The sequence below is a fragment of the Dicentrarchus labrax genome, unplaced genomic scaffold (genome assembly GCF_905237075.1).
Source record: "Dicentrarchus labrax unplaced genomic scaffold, dlabrax2021, whole genome shotgun sequence".
NCBI classification, from domain to species: domain Eukaryota; kingdom Metazoa; phylum Chordata; class Actinopteri; family Moronidae; genus Dicentrarchus; species Dicentrarchus labrax.
Genome location: NW_026136836.1, coordinates 1 through 10,183, shown reverse-complemented (window position 1 = coordinate 10,183; position 10,183 = coordinate 1). Strand labels below are relative to the sequence as shown.

At 43.1% G+C, this 10,183-nt stretch overlaps 1 long non-coding RNA gene across 3 annotated transcripts; it reads right to left on the bottom strand.

Moving 5' to 3' along the window:
* Window positions 1-262: 262 nt before the first annotated feature.
* Window positions 263-3,639, bottom strand: LOC127360039 (uncharacterized). 3 transcript variants are annotated; one of them, XR_007883141.1, is made up of 7 exons: window positions 3,491-3,639; window positions 3,266-3,377; window positions 3,046-3,165; window positions 2,845-2,928; window positions 2,568-2,739; window positions 1,803-2,127; window positions 263-1,720 (listed from the first exon to the last, which is right to left on the bottom strand). It is a non-coding gene; the product is annotated as an uncharacterized LOC127360039 (long non-coding RNA). The 3 variants fall into 3 exon arrangements; XR_007883140.1 differs by having other exon boundaries at window positions 263-2,127; window positions 3,252-3,377; XR_007883139.1 differs by having other exon boundaries at window positions 263-2,127.
* Between the last annotated feature and the right edge of the window lie 6,544 nt (window positions 3,640-10,183).

Here is a 10,183-nt window from a genome sequence, read left to right as displayed (position 1 = left end):
GTTGATGTGCTGAATGAAGTTGAAGCATTGTAGGGAATCTGTGGCAGATTTACAGATAGACTCAGCAATGTGGAAACTGAAGTCACCTATGAGGAGAACAGAGGGTGAGATGGCACATAGTTGGGTCCGGAAAGATCATCAAACAAATTTTAATATTAGACAAAGATAACCCGAGTTAATACAAAATGCAGTTTTTAAATGATGATTTCTTTATTAAGGGAAAAAAGCTATCCAAACCTACCTGGCCCTATGTGAAAAAGTAATTGCCCCCCCCTCCCCTTGTTAATGAACTGTGATTAACCAAATTGTTTGGAAAGCTGAGTTCAATTTCACTAGCCACACCCAGGCCTGATTACTGCCAGACCTTTTGAATCAAGAAACAACTTGAATAGAAACTGTCTGCCAATTGAAGTAAACTAAAAGATCCCAAAAAGCAACACATCATGGTACGATGTTAAGAAATTCAAGAACAGATGAAAAACAAAATCATTGACATCTATCAGTCTGGAAAGGGTTTTGGGACTCTAGCGAACTCAGAACAACATCTAAAGAACTGCAGGCATCCCTTTCCTCAGTTGAGGTCAGTGTTTATGATTAAACAATAAGAAAGAGACAGAGCAAAAATGTCATCCATGGGAGAGTTCCAAGGTGAAACCCACTGCTGACCAAAAAGAACACAAAGGCTCGCCTCACATTTACCAAAAAACATCTTGATGATCCCCAAGACTTTTGGGAAAATGTTCTGTGGACTGACGAGACAAAAGTTGAACTTTTTGGAAGGTGTGCATCCTGTTACATCAGGTGTAAAACTAAAGCAGCATTTCATAAAAAGAACATCATACCATCGGTCAAACATGGTGGTGGTAGTGTGATGGTCTGGGGCTGCTTTGCTGCTTCAGGACCTGGACCACTTCCCATAATTGATGGAACCATGAATTCTGCTCTCTACCAGAAAATCCTGAAGGAGAATGTCCGGCCATCTGTTTGTGACCTCAAGCTCGAGCACACTTGGGTTATGCAGCAGGACAATGATCCGAAACACACCAGCAGGTCCACCTCTGAATGGCTTAAAACAGAAATGAAGGATTTGGATTGGCCTAGTCAAAGTCCAGACTTAAATCCAATTGAATTAAAACAACTGCAAAGAATAGTGGACCAAAATTTTGTATTTACTCAGGTTATCTATTAAAATTAGTTTGATGATCTGAAACACTTCAGTGTGACAAATGTGCAAAAAGTAAGAAATCAGGAAGGGGGGAAATATTTTTCACAGCACTGTATGTCAGTCCTGTGGTAGTGCTCTGGTTTAGTGAGAAATAGTCCAGGGGTTTGTGCCAGGTCTCAGTGAGGCAGAGGAAATCCAGGTTATTGTCAGTTATGAACTCATTCAGAATGAGACTTTTATTGTTGAGTGAACGAGGTTTGAGCAAGGCCAGTTTCAGATGATGTTGCTTTATGATCGGTTGTGAGGACCGAGGAAGGAGACGGAGATTGGACAGATTCACAATGACATAATGCAGAAGTTACACCGCGATGAGACCAGAGGGATGGGATGGAGTTAGGGGACGTGAAGTTGTAGGTAAACAAACAACCAGAGCCTCTGTGTGTAGGATGCCGTTTGCATAGTAATCCTGTTTGATTAAAGAATGTCCAAGCAGTCCGGTCGCAGGTTGTTGTTGAGATTATGAAGATCTGAGGCGGAATACAGCGCTGGCATGTTCTGAATGGAGAGTGCTAGCACAGAATTAGCGTGGGCTTGTGACCAAAAGCACAAGGTGTCCAGGGGAAGAAGCCATATGCACCCCAAGAGTATCCACAGAATGATCCACAGCATTACAGCGGCAGGAACCAACAGCGTGTTGAGGAGGTGCGGTAGCCTGGAAGGGCTACTGGTCTGCTAGCCTTGCACCTACCCTGAGGATGGAGGTCAACCTGGTGCCGTGGTGGCTAGCGGAGAAAACCTACAGGGCTTACCACACCGGGACGGAAGGATCTCGGCGGGATGAGCAGGTGAGCTTGTGGTAGCTAACGATGTGGCAGGCGGTTGACCACCCCAGTAGCAGAATGACAAAGTTAGCTTACAGTCAGTTCCAGAAGCCCAGGAGCCAAGTTGTACCTACACACAAACTACAAACAGTGACAAAACTAAACACAAAGAATTGAGCTACCTCAATTATGGTGTAATTAGTCAGTAGCAAATATCACATATAACATAATGTGACTTATAAATAAACTGTCAAACTTCAATAATTTATTTCTTCTTGATACAAACAGTCAATATCTTCATCTGAGTCATGTCAGTTTAGACTTTTGTAAGAAGCAGAACAAGCTTTTCAAATGTCATTTTCTGACTCACTGCTGATCTGATCTCTGAATTCTGTTTTTATCTCCATGTCACATCAACAAATGTGTGTCTCCTGAACTACTACCCTGGTATAGACACAGAAATAAAGGATTGTCGAGGTTTCACAGCACTCATCAAAGTTGCTATGTAATGCCGTAATGACGTATATGATACAATGGTGTATGGGGCCAACCGTACTGATAGCGGACACACGGTCACTTACTACATGCTGGTGTCCCTCTCAGCCTCCAGGTGCGCCAATGTGACGAAGGGGTGCTGGAGACTCTCTCAGGACTGATCCTCTTCTCAGGGTCCATGTGCAGAAGACATTTCAGGAGGCTCATAAATGTCCTCTGATCCTCCAGCTCAATGGACTCCTGCATCTCTGGGTAGAGCTGGATTTAAAACACAGTTGATTGTAGTTGAGTAAATCTGCTTCCTGTCTCTCAGTAAGACAAACTGCTGTGAGTTTATTCTTTACTCATGAATGGACCACTTACTGTTATCAGGTCATTCAGGCTTCTTAAAGACCTCCTCCATCTTTTAAGCGCAGTGCCAGTGTCCACCTGGTATTCATTTTGGGTCTACAGGAACAAAATACACAAGTCAGATACGTCTTCCTTGGTCTGAATCTTTTCCAAGAGTTGTTCTCGGACTGGGAGACTAAAATGATAGGATGGAGGAGAAGCAGGTTAAAATACCCTTATCCGCCATCTTGGGTGGTCTCAGTGCTGGTTCAGCTCTAAGTATTTGTAGGTGTTCCTGCCAGCACAGAGGAGGTGGTCAGCTGGTTGGTCCAGTGCGCCAACAATGCCGCACATCTATAAAGACAATATAAAGAATCACATCAAGTCTCCTGTTGGGTTTGGAGCAGTATGTTTAAATCTGAACAGATTTATTCTCTTACCATCTGGTACTCACTGTGTATCCAGAAAAGGTGGTTCCCGATGTACAAGAAGGCGAAAGCACACAGCCAAGATCCCACAGGTCTATGACCTCAGAGAAGGGGAGACCCAGGGTGACTTCGGGTGCCCTGTGTGTTGTATACAAGAATCACAAGAGCTGTTAAGAACATGTGAATACTGAAGGTTGATCTGTTGGGTTGTTTCTATCTTAAACACCTGAGAAGATGCAAACTGAACCTACATGTAACCCAGAGGTTGAACCGTCATCCCAGGACACCCCGAAGTCTATGAGTTTCACCTTGAAGGGCTCATCCAGGTGGTTTGCCAGCATTATATTGTCGGGCTTCCGCATGGATGACTCTAATTCCCTTCAGGGCATCAAAGGCAGTCAGCAACTACAGAGACAAAGGAGGAAATGTAGATGATTAAACACCATTGATCAGGTTCTGCTTTAATTGATGAGCTTCTTCCCCCACTGGCTGAGTATATTGTCTTTACTTGCCAACAGCCAGTCTTTACCGGCTGTGTAATTGGCCGTATCTCACCGAGAGACAGTGGTTCAGAGTGGTTTGTTTTAGCCATCTTATAGTTAAACATACTGTTAGCCACTACTTACGAGGAAAATGTAGATGTTGACTTGAATGGGAATGGATTACTCTGGAATGTAACGTTTCTCTTCTTTTACTATGGAGGATGGCAACCTTACATTTCATGTAACATTACAGTCTGGATGCCTGGGTCAGGAAATCAGAGAGATCAGGAAGAAATTAGGTGTTTAGTTTGGGGGGCGGTAGATAACAGCTGTGACCAGGGGAGTTGGACCAGAGAGTTTGAAAGCAAGATATTCAAAAGAATGAGCAGCAAGAATGGAGATGTTGTTTTAATGTCTTTCCTATAGATTGCATCAACACAACCTCCGTCTTGAACGCCGCTGAAGACAAACTTTTCGAGTCCACACCAGAGCCAGCGAGCGATCACTATAACACCAACATGTAGGTGTTGTGGCTAGGTCCTACCCCTGTGAAAGGGGGCACTGTCTCTGTCGATCTATGCAGGAATCACATCACTCGTGTAGGGCTTCAGTCGATCGTGGTGTATGACTTTCTTTTCGCAATGAGTCAGGATCTCATACAGTACAGGGCCTCTGCAGGTCTTGATCCTGACCTGTGGCTGATGTACTTCCCAGCATTAGCATGTGTGAAGCCAGTGCTACAATGTTGTGCACTCCAATATGCAGCTATTAGTAGGTGTACATAGCAATAAATCATTTAGAAGAGTGTATGATTAAAACTATTCAAGGCACCAGAATCTCGCAGTATTTCAACAGCAACCTCCTCAGATGTGAATGCCCCCCACTGTAATCTCTGCTGCACCCAAAGTTTAAGCTTCCATCTGAAATGGAGACATAAGCTTATTCCTTGTAGAGGCAATTGGTACAGTCAACACAGTAGACTGAACTTGGGACGCATTGATGCCTCTTTTTGTCTTCAACAACAAACATTGTTTTTCCCTGCGCCTCTTCTGTCGACAGTAATTACACACTCACTTATTTTTACGTGTCTTTTTTAGGAAAATCTGAACCCAAACCCCGACTGAGACCGGTCAGCCATAGTTTCTGAACCAATATCATTCTGTTAGATACGTTGTTGTGTCAATACATATTCATCCACAGGGACAGCAGAATCGTTTGGAATCTTTGCTTTGCATTCATTGCTGTATGTGGCTGCATAGCTAGGTATCGACTGTTTAAATTGTTCAAGAACAACCAGATTACAGTTTGTCAAACAAACTGACACTGGATGCAAACACCAGTGACTGGACGGCAGAACCAAATCCCTAAATTCCAAATGTTTGCCAGTCAGTCTTTGCTGTATAATTGTTTCATTTTGCATCTGCATGATCAGTCTGTCTTTTTGTTGTTCAGATGTTCGGTTTGTCATTCCACAGACACAGTGGACACTTCACTTACCAAAATCCCTTCGTCCATTAAATTAGCTTTCAGAATACTCTTCAATGTTCAACAATCTACAACAGAAGTCACTAATTGAAATCTCTCCACAAAGTTCACCTCAGATCTTTAATCTGGAGGTTTTTAAAATTCAACTTTTATTTTTATAGTTTTGTGTATTGTTCATTTAATTTAAGTTAAACACTCTAAAATGTCCCTATTACATCATCGGATTAATAAAACCTTTATTTTAGCCTGAATTTTAGCTTTTACTCTGAAAATTTAAAACAAAAGTCAAGCAGGCAGGCAAAGCAATCAACAAGCTTTTATTGTGAAAATATTTTAGAGGAACATTCCACCATTATTTTTGCGCTCCCAGATCTACAAATGTCTCACAGTCTGCGTCACAACCTGGAGGTGTGGAGTTTAAAGACACTCTCCAGCTGCATTGTGGGAAATGTAGGATCCAGTGTTTTTGGACTAAAGTCAGGAGATCTCCTCTTCTGCTGCTCAGATTCTGTTTTTACTAAGAAGGTAAAGACAGACATTTTACTCCCTCCTGGTTGTTTCAGTGCTGATATAAAATGGGTTCCTGTATTTGAGCAGCACTTTGTAGATTATGAAACTAAATATTCTGAACTAAGTCAGTTATCTGTGTTGAGCAGGACTGAACCAGTTCAGACTGGTTTCAGGAGGTGAGGTCATGACCCTCCCTCCTGGCCGTCCTCCCCCGGCGGGGAGCAGATGTGGGAGACGAACAGACAGTGGTAGTTCCACAGCAGCAGCAGCAGCATCAGCAGCAGAGCGCACAGCAGCAGGACGACCAGCAGGGGGAGGCGACGAGACCTCGGGGGGGAGGGGGGGACACCACAGCTGACGGGGAGAGGGAGAGGAGGGGAAGGAGGAGGGGAGGAGGGAGGAGCAGCGATGGAGCCACAAACAGAAACCTTTGAGTCCAGATGGTTTGAGATCAGAAGTGTTCTGAGACAGAGACATGGTCCTGGAGGTTCTGGAGGTCCACGAGGTTCTGGAGGTCCTGGAGGTTCTGGAGGTCCTGGAGGTTCTGGAGGTCCTGGAGGTCCTGGAGGTTCTGAAAGGTGATTTCAAGAACAGAAACACGGGTTGAACCTCAAACACTCTGAACACAGATACAGACTCATTATGAAGCTGGAGGGAGGAAGAGGAGGAGGAGGAGGTCTCTGCTCCGCTTCATTATCAGCTCTATAAATACCATGTGGTTACCATGGCAACGGATCGAAGGCTTCAGCGTTACTGTGACGACCACCGAGAGGAGTCTGTCTGTCTGTCTGTCTGTCTGTCTGTGTGTGTGTCTGTCTGTCTGTGTGTGTGTGTGTGTGTGTCTGTCTGTCTGTCTGTCTGTCTGTCTGTCTGTCTGTGTGTCTGTCTGTCTGTCTGTGTGTGTGTGTGTGTGTGTGTGTGTCTGTCTGTCTGTCTGTCTGTCTGTCTCTCTGTCTGTCTGTGTGTGTGTGTGTCTGTCTGTCTGTCTGTCTGTCTCTCTGTCTGTCTGTCTGTCTGTCTGTCTGTCTCTCTGTCTCTCTGTCTGTCTGTCTGTCTGTCTGTCTGTGTGTCTGTCTGTCTGTGTGTCTGTGTGTCTGTCTGTCTCTCTGTCTGTCTCTCTCTCTGTCTGTCTGTCTGTCTGTCAGCAAATACCTGCAGAACCACAGACTTTCCCATCAGCCTCTGCTGTACTTTGTGTTTACTGATGATCAGCTAATGCTAGCATGCTAACACTAAGAGGAGGAGTGTTAGCATGTTCAGGAGCTAAGCATTAGCATTGTTAGCATTGTCACTGGGAGCACATTAGCATGCTGATGTTAGCTTTTTAGCATTGATAGAGCAACACAGAGCTGCTAGCATGACTGTCAACCATCAGACTGCTTTACTCTTAAACTTTGTTCTTCTTTAGGATTGTTGCAGCTTAAACTTCCTGTTTCACTCTGAAATCAACGGAGAAAGTGAAGATTAGTATCAGTTAGATCTGTATGACCAGGTTGTGCAGAATCCTCAGGGATCCAACCGGCTGTAAACAGGTTTATTCTAAAGTTGGACATTTTAATAATGAGCCTTATGGAGACTGACTCTGGAGCCAGCCTCTAGTGGCCGTTAGAGGAACTGATCAACATATGGAACCACTGTACGCTAACAGGAAGTCATATAACAGTTCTAACACTTATTCTTTTGTTTTCTAAAGATCTATGTCCTGTTGTAATGTCCATTAAAACTGAAACATCCCGTTTGTATTCTGAAGCTTTAAACAAACTTTATTTAAAACCTGTTGTGGACACATGGTTTGTGTTTGACTCACTTCTCTGTGCTCTTCTTTGTTGGTTCCACCTCTTCTCAAATCAGCTGATCGGAAGAATCCATTCAAAGGAAACAGAAGATCAATAATAATCTATGCTCAGAGGCTGCTCGGTGTCGATATATATTGGTTATCAATGACAGTGATCAGATACAGACGGTCACTTACTGCTGAGCGGGAGAGCTGGTGATGTGCTGAGCAGCGGTGGAGGAGGATGAAAGGACGAACGGAGGAGCTGCAGCGACCTTCAGACTGAGAGTCAACAACTAAACTCCACCTGCTGAACAGAACCACACACACACACACACACACACACACACACACACACACACACACACATACACACACACACACAGTAACGCCTGCAACAGGATTCATACTTTAAATCATACCTGCAGAAACATTATCAGCTTCATACAGTCGCTCATTAACACATAATAATGTAATATAATTAATATGGTTGAGATCAGAACCAGAGCAGCTCCTCCTACATTTATCTGACAGCTTTAGTTGCTCTGCAGATTCATTTTAAACATTTTACCAGTTAATGAAACTACAATACCCACAATCCTCTGCGCTGACTCCAGGTGAACCCACAGCAAAGTGACAGAGTCAATATCTGAAGGTTTTACTGACGTTTCTGTTAATCTGCAGCCAAACATTGATCTGAATGTGAGTCTCCAGTCACGTACATCACACACACTATATATACACACTATATACACACTATATATATACAAAATATATACACTATATATACTATATAGTAGTCGCCAAAGAGTTGTGTGACTTTCTACATAACAAAAGTTTATTTGAGGATTTTCAGTCAGGATTTAGAGTTCATCATAGCACAGAGACAGCTCTGGTTAAAGTTAATAATGACCTTCTGATTGCTTCTGACAATGGACTTGTCTCTGTACTTGTATTATTAGATCTTAGTGCTGCATTTGACAGCATTGACCATAATATTCTTTTACAGAGACCTGGATCAAATTGGCATTAAAGGAACCGCACTAAGTTGGTTTAAGTCATATTTATCAGATCGCTCGCAGTTTGTACATGTTAACGATGAATCTTCAATAAATACTACAGTTAGTCATGGAGTTCCACAAGGTTCTGTACTTGGACCAATACTATTTACTTTATATATGCTCCCTTTAGGCAACATTATTAGGAATCACTCCATTAACTTTCATTGTTATGCAGATGATACGCAGTTATATCTATCAATCAAACCCAATGAAATTAATCAATTATCTAAATTACAAACATGTCTTAAGGACATAAAATCCTGGATGACCTGCAATTTTCTGATGTTAAACTCAGAAAAAAAACGAAATTCTTGTTCTTGGCCCCAAAAACCTTAGAGACTCACTGTCTAAAGATATAGTTACTCTAGATGGCATTAACTTGGCCTCTAGCACCACTGTCAGGAATCTTGGAGTTATCTTTGATCAGGATTTGTCTTTTAACTCCCACATAAAGCAGACCTCTAGGACTGCCTTCTTTCATTTACGTAATATTACAAAAATTAGACACATCCTATCACAGACAGATGCAGAAAAACTAATCCATGCATTTGTTACTTCAAGGCTGGATTACTGCAACTCTTTATTATCAGGTTGCCCCAATAAGTCCATTAAAACGCTCCAATTAATTCAGAACGCTGCAGCACGAGTACTGACAGGAACTAGAAAAAGAGATCACATCTCTCCTGTACTAGCTTCTCTGCATTGGCTCCCTGTAAAATGTAGAATTGAATTTAAAATCCTCCTCCTCACCTATAAAGCTCTTCATGGTCAGGCCCCTTCATATCTTAAAGAGCTCATAGTACCCTATTACCCCTCTAGAACACTACGTTCTCTGAATGCTGGGCTACTTGTGGTTCCTATAGTCTCTAAAAGTAGAACAGGAGCCAGAGCCTTCAGTTACCAAGCTCCTCTCCCTGTGGAACCAGCTTCCAGTTGTGGTTCGGGAGGCAGACACCCTCACCACATTCAAGAGTAGGCTTAAGACATTCCTCTTTGATAAAGCTTATAGTTAGGGCTGGATCAGGTGAGTCCTGAACCATCCCTTAGTTATGCTGCTATAGGCCTAGACTATCGGGAATTTCCCATGATGCACTGAGCTCCTCTCTTCCTCTCTCTTTCTGCACTCATTCATGTCCCATTAATGCATGTTACTAACTTCACTTCTTCCCCGGAGTTCTTGTGCTTTCTCGTCTCGCAGGTTCTCATGGATCCTGGTGGAGCCTCCTGCCATGGTCCTGCTAGATTGCCATTGCCAATACTGTTGTTGCTGTGCACCTGTCTGTCTGTCTGTCTCTCGCTCTCTTCTCTCTCTCTCTGCCTCTCTCTCTCTCTCTCTCTCTCTCTCTCTCTCTCTCTCACCCCAACTGGTCGAGACAGACGACCACCCACCTAGAGTTGAAGGATCTGTCCTAGGTTTCTGCCTTTTAACAGTCAGTTTTTCCTTGCCCTTGTCTCCAAGTGCTTGCTCATGGTGGTACTGTTGGGTCTCTGTAATTAATGTTAAAGAGTTCGGTCTAGACCTGCTCTATTTGAAAAGTGTCCTGAGATAACTTCTGTTATGAATTGGCGCTATACAAATAAAATTTAATTGAATTGAATTGGAAACATTTCTTCACTTTAAAAACCTGCTCA